We start from the raw sequence: 17,650 nt of genomic DNA, 5'->3' as shown, positions 1-17,650 counted from the left end.
ACTTTTCAATAAAGAAAGGGGAAATTTGGATATTATATAAATAGCCCAACTCATCCCCATTAGAAGCGGAATCTTCGAAGACACTGAAATACGTACTCGCTTACTTTTATTTAAGAGTTTACATTCTAAATTTTACATTTTCGACATTAACGAATACCGACATTCGACACTTTGTGAATAATCAAAGGGAAATTTAATATTAATAGAATTGCCCCTTTCCGGCAGAATTATCAGAAACGCTGATGTTCGTGTTTCTTTTTCTAATTAAAATTACATATACAGTACATCCAATGTCAGATCTCCAACTAACAAGATTCTAACATTTGGCACTTTCTGATTAAGCAAAGTGAAATTTTAGTTAGTTTTTTTTTTTTTAATTTCCCCATTTCTGCCCTTTGAAGTAGAATTTTTGTAAATGCCGAAACACGATTTCTAGTGATGAGTTCATGTAACAAGTTTTATCTCTCTGGCGTTAGGGATTCGTGAGATATATTATTCTTGAGGGAGATTTTCAACATCTCTTTAAGCTTTTATGACTGGTATTTCCAAGTACCCTTTTTTATCCCTTGCTTTCGAAACAAAAGGAGTATTATCTCCAAGTGACATGTTAATATCCATAGTACTTGAAGTATGGCATGAGTGAAAATGAGCCTTTCATTTCTATCCTTTTGTATGATATAGACGAATGTAACAATTTGTTTACTAACTCCCACTAGGTCGCCGTTCCGATTTTCATGATGTTTGGTATATCAGTGGACTCTGGTCTAATTTAGTTGTTTCTGAGCAAATTTTCGGTGTACAATGAAGGGATGAGGGGGTGAAATGTAAAGATAGCGGAAACCACCGATCTAAATTTCCAAACCATTGTTTTCGGGATCGCTGCGATGCATAGTGACACTTCCGATGCCGTTTAAGTCCAAATTCATTCCCTAACAGTATTGGAGTGAGGGGTGGAGCTGGGAAGGGGTGACGTAAAAATAATCAAAAAGGACCGAAATCAGTCTAATCCACAATTTTCAAGATTGCTGAGATGAACAGTGACACTTTCGATGCGGCTAAGTCAAAATTCATTCCTCATGTGTAACTAAGGAAGAAAGGGGATTGAAATATTTTTCATAAATAGGGTCTATATATTATAATTACATCAAAAAGTAGGCTAACACTTTAGAAAATATCAGCTCCGCTACTGGATTACAACATTCATTTCAACAATAGGATACACTAACAAGACGAAACAAGAAATTAATTATGTTCCTTGACTTTTATATTCGACAATCTTGTAAAGTAGCGATTCCCAACAGATGTGTTGCCAAATTTTAGAATTTAAAAATACGTGCATTAGGTAGGAGCCCTATAGGTGTAGACTGTGCACTATACATTTTATTTTTATCATAAATTAAGATCTCTTTTGAGGCTCTCGAGTACGACACTATCGTAAATCATTAGTATAATACCTAACCTAAGTGTGTCGCGATGTTGTACAGCGTGTGTTCCTGTTTCGCAGAAAGGGGTTCAAACCTGTTTTTCAAGTTCAGCGTTGCCATGATTTGAAGGACAAAAAATAATACAATGTGTGTGTTCCTGTTTCGCAGAATGAGAAATTTTAATTTTTACGTAAGTTTGTAGAAAGCCTGTACTGCACCAGAAGTATGCCAGAATTTATATTACGTATAGAGAAATTGATTCCCCTTAGTATTCTAAGTAAGAAGTTATTTCATTAATTATTGAGAAAGTCAAGATGACTGGTATATCAGCGCACCGTAAAGTGAAAGGAACGAAAAGATAGTGGGTGAAAATTTATCCATCTGTATTTTCATAATTATACACAATGCACGGAAAGTATTTTGGATATTTTTTTCTACTCCTCTTCTGCTTTTGCAAAGCAAAAGTTAGTCATTGTACACACCTATGCTTCAGCATATCAAGAAAAAAGCTGAAGATCCAGCTTCGTGTGTAAGAATTTATGACTGACTTTGAACAAGCGGCAATAAATGCTAGAAGAGAAACATTCCAGCAAGCGACATTACGCATTTGTTTATTTCATTTTACCCAACTATATGGAGAAAGGTATTGGGTTTGCTTCACTTCACACGACTGATAATATGAGATTAGGAGAGCCTATGCACTTCCACTCGTTCCTCTAAACATTCCGGATGCATTTTCATATATACAATACAATGCAGCCAACATCCCGGAGCCACAGGTTTTCTATGACTACTTGGAGGACACCTATGTTGACGAACTGAATACAACCTTTCACCCGCAAATACAATAATATTTGAAAGTTTACTTTTTTATTGGATTGTTATTTGACTTCTTACTTGTACTAATTATATTTTTATTAATGTTTCAAGGCAATAAGAAACAAATTTGATAACAACAGCGAAAAAAGCACAAACATTGCTGAGGTTTAGCATTTCAAGTTTAATAGGAAGTAGACATGCGTAAATCATCCCTATATATACAGATTCCTTCTACTTTTTAAGCAAGAACAGTCCGAGAATGTGACTGCTGGAAGAAGGCAATTTAACTTCCCGGCGGAGAAGATATGTGGAGTTGTTTAGACAGTCGTGCTCGGGTTCTTAAGAGTGTTGCGTGTTGCGAGATTGACTTTATTCCGTACTTTAATACAGTATCTCATTGTATTCATTTGGATAGTTGAAGTTACAATCCAATGAAGACAAGCTTATACTAAGAATCGCACTTGTATACTAAATTTAAGGTTTATACCATTAGAAATATCGTTCAATGCAAATGAATATTTTTATGCGTTTGCTTGTTTGTAATTTGTTCATGCAGTAAGTCACGATTGCACTTGTGTAACAAGGCTGTATTGTGAACCGCACCTCTTTAGGTTTATGTTGGTAACTTTCGCGATTTCTAATATTGAGGTGCTACCAAAACTTCATGCGATTCTATGAAACAGAAATGGGTAGACTTGGCAACGTTGCACACTGATAAGGCATTCTGCGACACAGAAAGTAACTATTGTAGGAAGAGGGGTATAGCCATTCAAAAAACAATTGGGAATGGCAAATGTAAAATAATGCAGAATATCACTAAAATCTCCCCTCGCAAAATCTCTTCATCCAATAACATCACGTAAACATAACAGAAGCAACTTTAGAGAACAAATACGGAACCCATCAGATAATAATAATAATAATAATAATAATAATAATAATAATAATAATAATAATAATAATAATAATAATAATAATAATAATAATAAAAGATAATTAAAAAAATATTGAAATAAAATTTAACGTGAACAATAAACAGAAAACTTGGAGCACAGTGTATGAAATGTTCTACTACCTAAATACCAAAGTTACCTTTAATTAACAATGTACATATTACATATTAAAGCCCTTCAAGTAAAATGGAACAATACATAAATAACAATGAACAAGAACTCCTTTGTTTAATGATTCAATTTATAACAAAAGAAAGTTCATAATAACTACTTTCCTTTCTTCTTTTCTTTCTTTTCTCTTCTTTAATCTTCATATCTTCAAAACATTCTCTCTCTCTCTCTCTCTCTCTCTCTTTTTTTTTTTTTTTTTTTTTTTTTTTAAGATGTTCACTCTCTTTGACTTAATTTCATAATATTATGGCAAATATCTGGAACTGTGTCATAGTAAGACTCCATGCTACATCAATTCGTACTTCTTTGTTCTTCTCTCCCCTAATTAATCATCAAAATTTTAAGAAAAGAAAGAAATGAATCTAAACATCAAGATAATTACAATAGAAAAATATCTTTTAAAATTAGGAAGAGATGGAGAAAAAAATACAAGGCACTCATTTCATGCTAACAAGGAAAAGGCAATAATACAATACCCAGCATCCATATTATCATTATCTTGATCTTCTTCCGCAGAAAAGAATTCTTGGTATTTGATTAATATAAATTGGGTTTTCGTAATAATATAAAGTAATTATTCTTTTTATTATGTATCGAAATAGGTTGTTCATGATAGAGAAAAGTAATAAATGATTGTCACAGTACTAAGGCCATTGAAAATTCTTCCTCTTAGGAGAGTCCATAGTATGAAAGCAAATAATTAATAATTGTAATTCAAAATTTGATAGTTTCTGTCAAATTCAGCATCAATACAACATAAGTTGACACACAATTATAAACCTATTTTCACATTATCATTATATCTTCTGCAATAGTTTAAATCGAAAAACTAATTTACTTCACTATTGCGAAAGACCATGTAAAAGGAGACGAAAACGAAATAAATAAACTTAGGGAAGAGGAATGTAGTAAACTGCGTAATATTAATCTCCACTGTCAAGTGCCGACAAAACTAGTATTTTGCACACTAAAGATGAAAACTTTATATACACACTTAGGCACAGAGCAACACTGCCTTCAAGACTGTTATAGAATTTATATAGTTTAACTTATATCCAATAGGTATAAGTTTAGATTCATTCATCCAATACACAGGGGGTAAAAATGAGGGGGAATGCGGGAGGATGCCGTCCTCCCACCTCCAAAAAGTATGTATAGGGAAATAAGACTTATTAGTCTAATAGACTGAACATTGACAGGGAGAAAATAATGATATATTTATTCATGGTGCATGTGTTGGTGTCCTGCAGATAGGCTATTTATAAAACTGTAATTCATTAACTATTTGGGATTTTCTAAAAGCTTCAGAATTTTATTGAATGATGTATAATCTGTTCTCCATAAATATAATGTTTTTAGAAATTAAAAGTGTTACTGTGCTTTTTAAAGATTTCCATCGTAGGAAAATATTATATTTTATACAGCGCGAAACTCATTAGATTATAATTATTAACACCAACAGCTGTATTTTGCAGAAAAAACTGTATATATTATCGCGAATAAATTTACACCGAATCTCGATATTTCGTTTCCTTAGGATGGTAACTCTAATAAACCCTAATGTAAAACTTCTTAAGCATTTTGAAGTACAGCTTTCCTCTCAAGGTAGACAGATAGTATCTAATTTTCTAATTAAATTATCAATTAGAATTCGAAAATATTCAATTATTGAAAAAATCAAAACACAAATTACTGTGGATAATCCTAACATTTATCTGGTTCGATGTGTCAATACTTTTCATTGGCATGACCAAATTATAAGATTTTTTGACAGCTATACCGGTATATTAATCTTACATTTTTCAGGCTATAACTTCCAGCAAAAAATTAAATAAATTTGTCTAATAATTTAACTATTAACTAGAAAATTTTACCATATCTATAATTCTCAACGAAGTATCAATAAATCCTACGTTTGCAATTTTCATCGAAGTATATACTTAGTTGTATCCAAGTGATACTGCTCATTCTTGCTATACCTGTAGTCTCAGGTTCAATTGTCGGTGAGGATATTTGTTCCGGATACAAATCCAAGCCGGGGACACGGGGGATCAGTCATAGAGCGCTTACTTCTGATGCGTGGGGTCTTTGGTTCGATCCCGGCCAAGTAAGGGATGTGTGGTGGACAATATCATGTCCATAGGTTTTCTCGGGTTATTACTGTTTATTTCTACTTTATCATTCCGCCAATTCTTCCATTACTTACTTTAATAATTGTCTCCCTTAGCCTAAAGGGCATAATCATGGGATGTTAAACTGAAAGATTTCATTTTACAAATCCAAGACGTCGATCGGATTCTGCAATAAGCAATGTTAAGTTTAATATAACTTTGGTGCTTGAAAGCGAAACAAGTCATTATACACCAAAATTTAAAAAGAAAAAAGTTTCTCCATGCATAACTCTTAACTAAATGTAGACTTTTTCTTCACCGTTATAGCTAACATTGCGAAGTTTCCAATAAGAGTAACTTTAGGCAAAAACTATAAATTTCCTTCCATGGGCAACTGAACACAGAATACAGAATATTTTTTTTTTCATTTCTTGTAATACACACTGAACTACATAATAAACGAATGGTTTCCGGCAAAATTTTATTAAGGTGTGAAACATTGACGTACAATCTAGTAACGCTCAGGTAAACAAGCACCTGAACGTCGTACCTCAAGATATATATATATATATATTGAAAAATCATATTTTCCAAACCCTAACTTCAGTAAAGCATTCACGCACAAGTAAATATTGTAAATCCATTCACAACCGTCGATATATATTTCGTACTATTCGTTGAAGTGTAGTATACATGCGAGAGGGACAGAGAGAGATGAATGATTGAAAAAAAAAGCGAAAGAACGCAATGTTTATAGAGAAAATTCTCTCACTTCTATTTTCCGCAACAAAGAAAGCCATTCAATGCTTTCGAGATTTAAACTTTTTAGATGGGACATTGCTTCTTTTGTGCAAAGTTCAACCAACCGTGTGGTGGTCGTTATATAAAAATCGCCAACAAACATTCTGATGGAGTTTTGGGCGAAAATAGGGACACTTTTTTTTTTTAATCTTGGTTCTTGAAAGGACCAAGTGTAATAGAAACTAAAGCATAGTTAGAAAATATATAGCGACTGAAAGAAGAAAAGCACATATTGCATCTCTATAAATTCAGTGATAGCGTCATGGCCCGCATTTATCGATCATGCGGTTTGGGGATAAACTGTAAAATATAGGAAGCGGTACTGCGTATATTATACGAGGGCGATTGGGAAACAGATATTGATACAAGAGTGTAAAGGAAGTAATATTCGAGAAGCACTTTTTTTCTTTTTATCAAATACCAATGCAACTAAATATATGCCAACTTCCTTACAGCTATTTTGTTTAATTGCGATATTTTTCTAACTGAATATGTAAATTAATTAGGCACTCTGTGAGTGATAACGCGGATCCTAGGTCAGCGACCTCATGCATCAGTTTTTGTTTAGGTTTTTGGGGTCTCGCTTCACCGACTCGATATAACTCGAAAGCAGACAAAATGTGTCAGTTTTACAACCACTAATTCAAAAGTAGGTTAAGGAGATTTCTGTTACCTGATCTCAAATATTCACGGGAGATTAACATCTTCTAGAACGAATCTTATTGTAAAGATCATACTTCTACAGCTTAACGTGATGTGCAAAAGTAAAATCTGCATCTTCAATGTCGAAGGCGAGAACACAAGCATGTCTTAAGTCAAAAAGATAAATTACAAACTGAACCCAAATTTGCTCACCTTATATTTACAAAAGAGATAAAAAAGAAAGAAAGAAAGAAAGAAATTTATAGATTTGTGAAAACAGAGAGAAGAGGGAAAATCATACCTGAGTTTCCACCGAGAATTGAACCCTTGCTCCCGCGCCAATGGCAAGTACCGGTACGCTAACCATAAGGCGACGAGGGAACTCTTTGCTATATTTCGTAGTGAAAAAGAGAAAAGGGAGAAAAGCAATCGTCTCCAAACTTCTGCTTTCATAGTAAAGATAAATAGAAAAGGAAGCATATCATGTCTGTTAGAATTACGTTAGCAGTGTCTGATGAAGCTAATATATTCAGTTAGTTGGCGACACTGTCACACAGTTATTATTTTTAAATAAATTTTAAAAAATAAACGTTGATTTGTTTTTCAAGTTAACAGTCCGAAAATCACCGCTCGTAGTATCTAGTGAGGAAATGCCTACCTCAGATCTTAACGATGGGAAACAAATCTCCTTCATGCTGATGTCGAAAAGAATGCTTCATATGAATTTTTTTTACATAAACAGACGCTCCAGAAGTATGTAATGATGTTAGAAGTTTGTCTGATAAGATTTCATTAAGAAATTCTTAATTCATTGTCCAACACTGTAAGACCCATGCCAAATATTAAAAAAGAATAAAAGAATATAAGTAACAATTAGCGACGAACTCACACGAGATGCTTTCACTACAGCTTCCGAACAAAACTGAAATATAAGGTGTATATGAACAAGCGTAGAAGAAACGGGACACACGAACCATGTGCCGGTCGTTCAGATTCCAAAGTAATGTTCGTATTCCGGGACAAAATTTGTTCGAAATGTTCGTTCTTATTGCAAGTTATTCGAGTATTGCGATGTTCGGATCCCTCAAACAATACTCTATATCGGAGTTATGTTTTTACAAAATTTTTATTGCATAAAATTTGAACAGGCCACTCAAGAAAAATACAATTAAAAATAACTACAAGATGTTTAAGAATGTTTCTCAATAGTTATATATTTTAGTATTTCGTTTTGTTAATTTTTGATAGTTATGTAATAGGTCCTTTTCTTTCATTCTCAAAAGATGTTAAGTTATAATTTTATCCATGTTTGTCTTAGTGACTCGGGTAAGGAGTATCCTTTTAACCCAATCCCCGTCTGAGACTTACATCAAAGTTCTGGGTTCGTGATAGTGAAAAATGATTTTTATACCCATTCACTTATCATATTATCGTCATTTCAGATTTTATCCTGGGGAGAAGGCAACAAGAATGTCCACCAACATAAGACTTTCACGTGTTTTATTTGTAGACAATTTATTTAAAAACATGTATCCCTTTAACTCAAAGGATCAAGTGCCCTCTCCTGTCCACCCCAAATGACGCCTCTGCCTATAACTACTTCGCAAATTCTGGAGATCATCTAATTACAGGTCAGTAGCCAGCCCAAAAATGTAGGGGGGGGGAGGCTGAAGTTAGGGAGAAGATCCAACCATATCATAGTTCATTTACATGCCTACTGTGAAAATTTTAGGGAGCAGCAAAAATTTACGGGGGACCTAGACCCCCTGGATATGGGCCTGCTAATTACTATTAATTGTGTCATAATTAATATATTCACTTTCCTGATAGAGATAATATACAAGCTTTAGATCAAATCAAATAAAACTCTACATTTTCTCTCTCTCCCTCTACTGAAGAGACACGTAATCATCTGGAGAAATTGATGAAAAAATTATACAAAAATACTAAAACACAAATTTTTACACTAAACAGTTTTTTTGTATGGAATAGCGTGGTACTTACAGCTCCAGAACAAATCAAATTTTAGCAAAACCTAATTATTAAAACACAAACTAATTATAGCTATTGTTGCTGTTGTTGGATAAGTTTTATGTACTTATGGTTTGCACGGGGGTGCACATATTCCAATTCAACATGTCATTAGGTTTTAAATTTTGAAAAATGCTATACTATTACTAGTGGAAACTTAAAAAAAAAAAAACGTATGAAACATACTGCTTCTACTTTTCGCAAATTAAGAAAATTTCACACTAGCAATATTCAAAATGTTAGTGCAACGAAGAGTGAAAATTCTCTTATCCGCACCACTCTATTATTACATCACAACAAGTTTGTATGGGTGGAAGTTAATGATCTTATGAAATATGCTGTGTATGGAACAGTCAGAAATTCCAGTGGCCTACTATGTTTTACTCATTGAGATAATATAAAGACCTAAAGATGCCCTTCCATATGTCACAGTATTGATTTGAGCATGGTCTCGATTGTAGCATTCAATTCGAGATATTCCCTCCCAAGATGGTGTATTCCGCAAGTTTCAGTCAGCATGTAAACTAACAAAACGCACATATCAGAACTCCATTTGTATACAATGTACAAGCATCGTAATAAAGATTGGTTAAGCCAAATCTTGTTACAGTATCAAATTCGATTATCACAGGTAGGTTCATTATGCGTGCGTGAATGGTACAACAGTACAATAAAATTAAACTATATTTGTTATAAAATATGGAGATTCACTTTAGCAGACGGTTCTACCATATTTTGTCACTTTCTTACATTTTCACGGTAGGTTAGAGCTTTGTATTTCTTTTAGCAGAGTATGCACTAAATGAGGAGCTCCATTCCTACTTGCAGATTGAAAATACAGTGTGAACATATGGCATAAAAACTGCAGTGCATAAAACACGAACCAACTTGTGCTAGGTGGTCAGAAAAAAAAGCCCGAATGCTATGCAACCGAGTCAGGGCAGGAGCTCAGCAATGATGCCTGAGAGGTGACGAGGGGATGCGTCCGTAGGGAGCAGGCGCGTCAGTGACAAAGGGTATACGCTTAATGAGGATAGAGGAAGAGCACACTTACTTATACGATACTTTCACTGTCACTTAAAATTAATTTCAATATGCTTTGCATTGACAGTAATTACTTACACTCACACTTCCATTTCCCCGTGAAAAATGTTTTACATAGAATTTTACCTATAAATTTCATGGTACACATATGATGGGCTAGTTATCTGCACCTCTGCCATAAATTGTATTGCTTGTCATATTTTTCAGTGGCATTAAACTAAGCTTAATCCCTCCAATGAAGCAGATCTATGCGAAGTGAAAGTTAAGAAAATCTGTGAAAGAGAAACTTGGAACAAGGCCTAAAAGTTACCGTAGACTTTGAGCTATACCAAATTCTACAACCTTTTACGTTATCCGCTCTATGCTTTAGGACATTAAATCGGAAATTATTATTTTTAAGGGGAAATCTAGCGCCTGTAATTTTTTAACTAACAAATTCCACCAAAACAAAAATAATTATATATATTATATACGAAAATAAAGTTTTCTCGAGCAGACGGTTCTACCAAAGAGAAAATTTATAGGTAAAATATTACCTGAAACATTTTTCACTAAGGAATGGAAGTGTGAATATAAGTAATTACTTTCAGTGTACAGCGTATTGAAATGGATTTTGAGTAATAGTAAACATGCAAAATGAAGATAAATAAGAAGAAAGCCACACTGATAAAGTGCACAAGAACAGGACAGGAAGAGGCAAACGTATTGCTAGATGGGCAGAAAATAGACGTTACCCTATTTAAGAAGTCTAATATCCTAGGACGAAGAAACTGCAAAAGACGTAAGTTCCAGAATAGCACAGGCTAAACAAACATTCACTAGGAAAAGAAGACTACTAATATCAAGAAAGGTATCGTTGGACGTTCGTAAATGATTTATTAAGAAACTGATATCGAGCATGATGCCTTATGGATCAGAGACGTGGACATTGAGAAAAGCTGAAATATATAAGAAGGAAGCATTTAAAATATGGTGTTGGCGCAGAATGCTGCGCATATCATGGATTGAAAAGAAAAGGAATGAAGACGTACTAAAGGAAGATAATGAAGGATGACAGATCATAAAGATAATAATAGGAAAAAGAAGAAACAACATGCTTGGCCTTCTTATTCGGCACTCCGATTGGATCACCGTGCTGATAGAGGCAAAGGCAGAAGGAAAACCAGGAAGGGGAAGACCAAAGATAGAATATCTAGATGTAGTTAAAAAGAAGAGGCCTTATCAAAGTATAAAACAGCTCTCCCAAGCGAGAGAAAAGTTTTAAAATTTCCATGTTGCCCACCAATCTATGGTTAAGGTGAACAAGAAGAAGATGTGTAAGCGTACTCCTCTACCATCCTCGATTATGCGTACACCCTCCGTCGCCTACGCGCCTGCTCCCTACGGAAGCACCCACTCGCTACCACTGAGTCTTCCCTCCTGCACTTCTGCCCTGGTTCGGTTGCATTGCATTCGTGCCTTTTTACCGGTCACCTAGCACAAGTTGGATCGTGTTTTATGCTGTAGTGTTTATGCCTATGTTCACACTGTATTTATACAGAGCCCTTCTGAAGTTAACCTGCAAATAGTAATGGAGCTTCTCATTTAGTACATGTTCTGCTAAAAGAACTACAAAGTTATACCCTGAAAATGAAAGATATATGTTGAAATTTGGTAGAACCATCTGCCCGAGTAATGCCAATATAAATTTTCAGTTAGGTACAATCATATGCTAAAGTGAACATGAATCCATTTACATATATACTTTATTGTACAGAACAGGGGTTAAAATGGGGATCGCTGTCTCCCACCTCCAAAAAACATGTAGGGCGTCCCCCAGTTCCTAAAAAAATATAATGGGCACGGGGATGGCGTGACATCATGCAGCGTCCCCCTACCTTTTTAGATCCACTTTTATCCCTGGTACAGGATATAGATAAATAACGTGTGAATTGTACGAAAAATAGGCATTTTGTTCCTTTTAACAGTGAGTGAGGATTATTTTATGCAGTAATTGCCAACATTAGCAATTTTTAATGTACGCAAAGTAGGCCTACTCCTTCCAAACAAACAGTTGCCTTGCCAACGTATAATAGAACACTTGTACGTTACAAAATTTTAGCAAAATCTCCAACTACTCATAAACATACTGTTCAATAAATAAGCAAACTTAATAATAGTTTGACAATTCTGGATGAGCCTTTTGACAGTGTAATACATATTCACATTCACATTCAATACATATTCCCATTCACCCAATGTTATTAAGAGCACACAATCACATTGACTCTTATAGGATAAAAAAAGATAGAAAACGACTTATATTTGACATATTATGAAACTCCAAACAACGTTGATTTTTCGTCCTACCTTTTTTTTTATTAGAAAAACAGATAATTGACAATAAAACAGACAAATTACAATGGAGCATTACGTGAATATAGTTCCTTTTTCATTCCCAATATGACGGATCGGTTCGATATATGCGAATTCGATACCTTCAAAGATCTTGCATCAGTTCATTTCTAGGTCTTTATATTATCTCGATGATTTTACTGCACATATCTGTGCAACTTTGGAGATCAGAGCGACGCACACGTTCAATATTCTTTGGAGCTCGAACACTATGGTACGTGGTTTTTCTTAAGGTCTCTTCTTCACGACTCAAGCTGTTTCCCGAAACTTCCTAACAAACAATATTGTGGAATTCTTTGGGACACTGTGATTGTGATGAATATTAAATCGCCGGTGAAATGCACGCTAGGTAACAATCACGAATATTTTTTTTCTTCAAGATGGATGTTCGATATTCTGCTGACCAACGCTCCATGGCGACTGAAATGTCATGGCGAGCTGGCTACAATATCACAGTCAATCTCAACTGCCAAGTCTCCACAGAATTGAACTAGGAAAAGAAAGAAAGAAAAGGAGGAACAAAACATTCAGTTACGCCAGTCGTGAATACAGCTCTCACACATGTGAAAAATATCTAAAATACTGTGGAAATGTAGTAGGTAGATGAGATATGTTTCTCAGCTAAGAACGCTTTGAATTATTGTCAAATTCAGAAAAGAAAGACTGCATGTCAAATAATGTCTGGTGACAATTTCAATCTAAAAATCTTCAGATTTTTATTCAAAGATTATAGTAGAAAATGCAATAAAGAAAGGAGACAACGAAAATTGCACCTATCTATCATAAGTTGTAATATTGATTAACCGATATGTCACGTCGCAGTGTAGATCACTTAAACCAACCTGATCTACTCTTTGAGAGACAGGTAGATGTATCGACCGTGTGGCCTAATGGATAAGGCGTCGGACTTCGGATCCGAAGATTGCAGGTTCGAATCCTGTCACGGTCGTTCAATTTTTTTAAAAGATATTATTCAAAGATACTCTCTCCTCTTAATAGTAATGGTAATTATGATGTTTTATATTTTTACTGTTATTTTACAAAATACAAAACCAGTCAAATAAGTTGTATCTATGAAACTAATTACGAAAAATACTAGGAGACTCTTAGAAACCTAATTACTAGATGAAATTTCGAAACCTAACTTCTCTTCTCTCATATGCAATACTGATCGGCCGTGGCGGTTAAGCTTCACCGGTACTCCAGGTACAAAGATAAGGGATTCATTTCTCAAAATAAACAATATTTGCAGTATTTTCACGGGGCAGTGATCCTAAAATTTACGAATGTTGAAATAAAATGTGAAAGCAAAATCGATAAACAAAATATAGTATATATACTTCAGTTTCCATTCAATTAGACTTTATATCTACATTTATGTACCACTTTGGTTACTGCGAACTCGTGTATAAGTTCTTGGAAGTTCATATGTCCACCAGTCAAGAGTTCTGCTTCGATGTGAAGAATAGCTTACTCATTCGTCTTTTCTTAGACATCGGGGGCGCGCTGGTTCACTGGTAGAGCGTTCACCTGCGGTGCTTCGAGTCCTTGGTTCGATCCCAGCTCGTGCAGTGTGGTTTTTGTGGTGGACAAACACCGTACTCGTGGATTTTCTCGGGATTCTCCCGTTTCCTCCCATTTTCTGCATTCCATCATTTCATTCATTTCTCATAATCACCGTCCCCTTTAGGTTAACCGGCATAACCGCGAGACGTAAACCTTAAAGATTTTTCATTTTTTTTTTTTTTTTATTACACATGGTTGAACGAAGATGAATTCGGCCTTTTGAAGGCCGAAAACAAACTTTCAGCTGAATAGTTTGCAACAGCAATACAGCAATGCACAGAAATACACTAAGAGCAATGTCTATAATAGGAAACAGAGGATGTAGCTTTTTTTTTTTTTTTTTTTTTTTTTTTGTTCAAACCTTTTAACATTTCTGCGGGCAGCCATTGATTTCTCTGGCTCTTTAAAGTCACGCAAATTGTATACATGCATTTGGGAAAGTTGATTCCAGATCGGCTTCATATGCAGGCTGAAGTACAGCAATAGCACCAGAACAACTTCGTAGAAATTTACTGGAAACCATGAAGCTGTTAGACATTAATTTGTTGTGGAGTTATTTTTTCTTCTAATTAATTCTGTATATAATTTATGAAGAATAGGGAAAACACCCCGACTTTAAATGTGTCTTTTCCTGTTAGAAAAACCTCGTTGTCTCTTACTTTAAAGCCTTGTATGGTATGCTTTTCAATATTTTATAACCACGCTAGCCTTCAGCTAGCTTGGGACTTCGCCCCTAGGGTCCCGCATCTGCTCGGCCTACGGCCCCGCACTTCCCATGTCCGCAACTATCTCTAATCATAAGCGATTTCGAGATATGGCCATTTTAATATAACAACTGCAACTTTAACTCTTCTTTTTTTTTTTTTTTTCCTTCTAAGGGAAACATCAAGAAACCCTTTTCATCTCCTTTTTCCCCTTCTAGATCAAATATTAAGAAACGCTGAAACATGTATCTAATCATTTTAAACAAAAAGTCCATTTACGAAATTTGGTGTTTCTGACATTCAGAGATTTGGATATATATATATATATATATATATATATATATATATATATATATATATATATATATATATATATATATATATATATATATATATATATATATATATATATGCACTTCAAGACACTAACTGCTACTCCCTCTTTCACCATTTCCCACTCGAATTTCCAAAAATCCTTTCTTAGTGGGATCTTACATCACAAGGCCTATTCAATATCCAAATGTCAAGTTTCTAGCTTAAATGGTTTGATGGGCATTGATAAAATCAGTCAGTCATGATTTCTTTATATATACACAGGTTGTTTCAAAACAACACCGATTCCTGGCACCAGGATAAGACAAAAAGTCTAGACCAACTTAGGTGCACAAGTGCTTCCTTTCGAAGTTATAGCCTGCCGAAAACATGAAAAAATGAACTTTAAAGATCCATAGCTCCAAACCTATGGGCCGTACCGTAATCATGTCAAGATTTCACTTAGAAACTATTATACGCCCTATCTAAATATCCATGTTTCAGAATCCTGTGGTACTTGTACAACAATTTTTATACATGCAGTGTGTGAGTACTTCAAATTATACGCTCGTAGCCAAACTACTTCTAAAAAATATTTTGGAAGTACCTCAGGATTTCGAAACATGTATTTTTGGATACTCTTGACCTGACAACGGTAGGTACCATAGTTTTGGAACTGTGGACATTTAAAGTTCATTTTTTTTATATTTTCGGCAGGCTATAACTCCGCCAAAGGAAGCATTTGTGCACCCAGGTTGATCTATATATATATATATATATATATATATATATATATATATATATATATATATATATATATTTGCCTTATGTTCGTGTCAGGAATCACCTCGCAAACGTTGTCGGTGTTGTTTTGAAACACCCTGTATAATGTATCGATAGATGCCATTAAGCTAATGACACACTTGAGGATAAATTCCATAAAATTCCAGTTATATATATATATATATATATATATATATATATATATAATAAAAAGTATGCAGTTAGTTGCCAATAATAATTGGTAGTTCTTATTCTGTGAGGATGTATAATTAGTTTATTTAGGTACTCTATGTGTTATAAAAACACTGTTAAATAAAATATTACATCAACTGTTGTTTGTACTTTGTTTTAAACAATGAACGCAATAGCTTGTAATTCAATACCAAGAAACGAACTGACGAGCTTATTTATGTGGAAGGTGAATATTGTTAAGTCATTTATTAGTCGCTAACGCAGTATATATTGTTGCGCTTCTATTTTAATTGCTGATTTCAATATTAACAAAACTACTTTAGTCAGGGGATCATTTGTGGAAGGCAATTGCCTCCCCCTTCCTGAGTTTGAGAAACACATGCTTTCTAATAATTTGTGTACTAATATACTAATAAAAATCGTAAAACTCTTATGTCCTCCTACCTTGCAAAATATGAAATGACGCTACTGACCAATGTTCGTAGCTTTTCTTAAGAAAATTTCCCTCAACTGACTCAAAATTTCCCTTTTCTTAACAAATTTTATTAGTTTGTTGAGTGTCCAATTCCTATGACAGATGTTATGTGACAAAATTAACTATATTAAAGAAAATGCCAACCATATTTGTTTTATTCACTTGCTTTTTGCTTCTATTTTTTTTCCTTTTTTCTTTTTTTCTTTTTTTTTTTTTTACAAAGAAATACACACAAATATCCTACACCCAGCCCAAAAAGTGTTCAAATTATGCTACTTTGAACAGACATTCACACACACACACACACACACGCACCAACAATCTATTGGTATTATATTGGTTTATTTCTGAAGAACAAAGAAAAAATTAAGCATTTATATTGGTCAATTAGTCAGCGCAAGAATTTCCCTGAATTTTCACGTTTTATCGAAAAAAATTCCCTTTTTGTTAAATTTACTTACAAAATTTCCCTAGATTCGGGAAATTTCCCTCAAACTACGAACACTGCTACTGACTCGAGCTTTAATGAATGGTTTGCTATAACATAAAAGCAGAATTTATATTTAGAAAGAAAAAAGAACTAATAATGACGCCATTCTATGGCACTTTTAAGTAATACAGCATTCTCTATAGCTAGAGATTGTATACCAATAACTCGGGAGTCACCAATTACCAGATTAATGTCGGTAATGAACGTAGGAAGAACGCTGACTTATATACAGTTGTTTTAGACGAGAATATGGTACCTATGGTTTGTTTAGGTTAGGACATTTACATAATTTTTTATGGTGTCAACAATTTTCTTTTTTCGTTTGTTTTTCTTTTCTCTTATTTATTTATTTATTACTCTGTAGCAATTGAGCTCGCTTGAGTTTTACTATTGACTGTCAGCATAGGCTAACTAGTAGAGAGTACTAGCCGTAGACATTATTTTTATTTTGAACTTATGACCATAGATTTTTATATGAAATTAAATGCTGCAGCGTTAGTCTGTATTACAGCAATTTGACATAATTTTCACGTGCAACGTTGAGTTTTTAGATTTTTTAGGTTACGTAATCTAGGATTGATTAATTGATTAGTCAGATTGATTAATCTAGGAAAATTAGAATACTCACATGAGTTAGAATGCAAAGAAGGAATTTTCGTAACATAAAATTGTAAAAATCTGCTGATGCTGATGCGAACTAAATTATTAACTTTTACATTAATTTCCCGACAAAATGGA

The 17,650-nt window shown here is 34.1% G+C and overlaps 1 protein-coding gene and 1 non-coding gene across 3 annotated transcripts in view; both read left to right on the top strand.

Annotated features, from left to right (window-relative positions):
• Positions 1-17,650, top strand: part of LOC145694677 (uncharacterized) — a 347,807-nt gene that overhangs the window by 136,605 nt on the left and 193,552 nt on the right. The gene's annotated exons all lie outside the window — the stretch shown is intronic.
• On the top strand, positions 13,267-13,339 carry TRNAR-UCG (transfer RNA arginine (anticodon UCG)). The gene has a single exon. It is a non-coding gene; the product is annotated as a tRNA-Arg (tRNA).

This window comes from Thermobia domestica, chromosome 1, assembly GCF_964235325.1.
Source record: "Thermobia domestica chromosome 1, izTheDome1.hap1.1, whole genome shotgun sequence".
NCBI lineage: Eukaryota > Metazoa > Arthropoda > Insecta > Zygentoma > Lepismatidae > Thermobia > Thermobia domestica.
The sequence above is the reverse complement of the archived record's forward strand: the minus strand, read 5'-3'. Positions and strand labels throughout refer to the sequence as shown.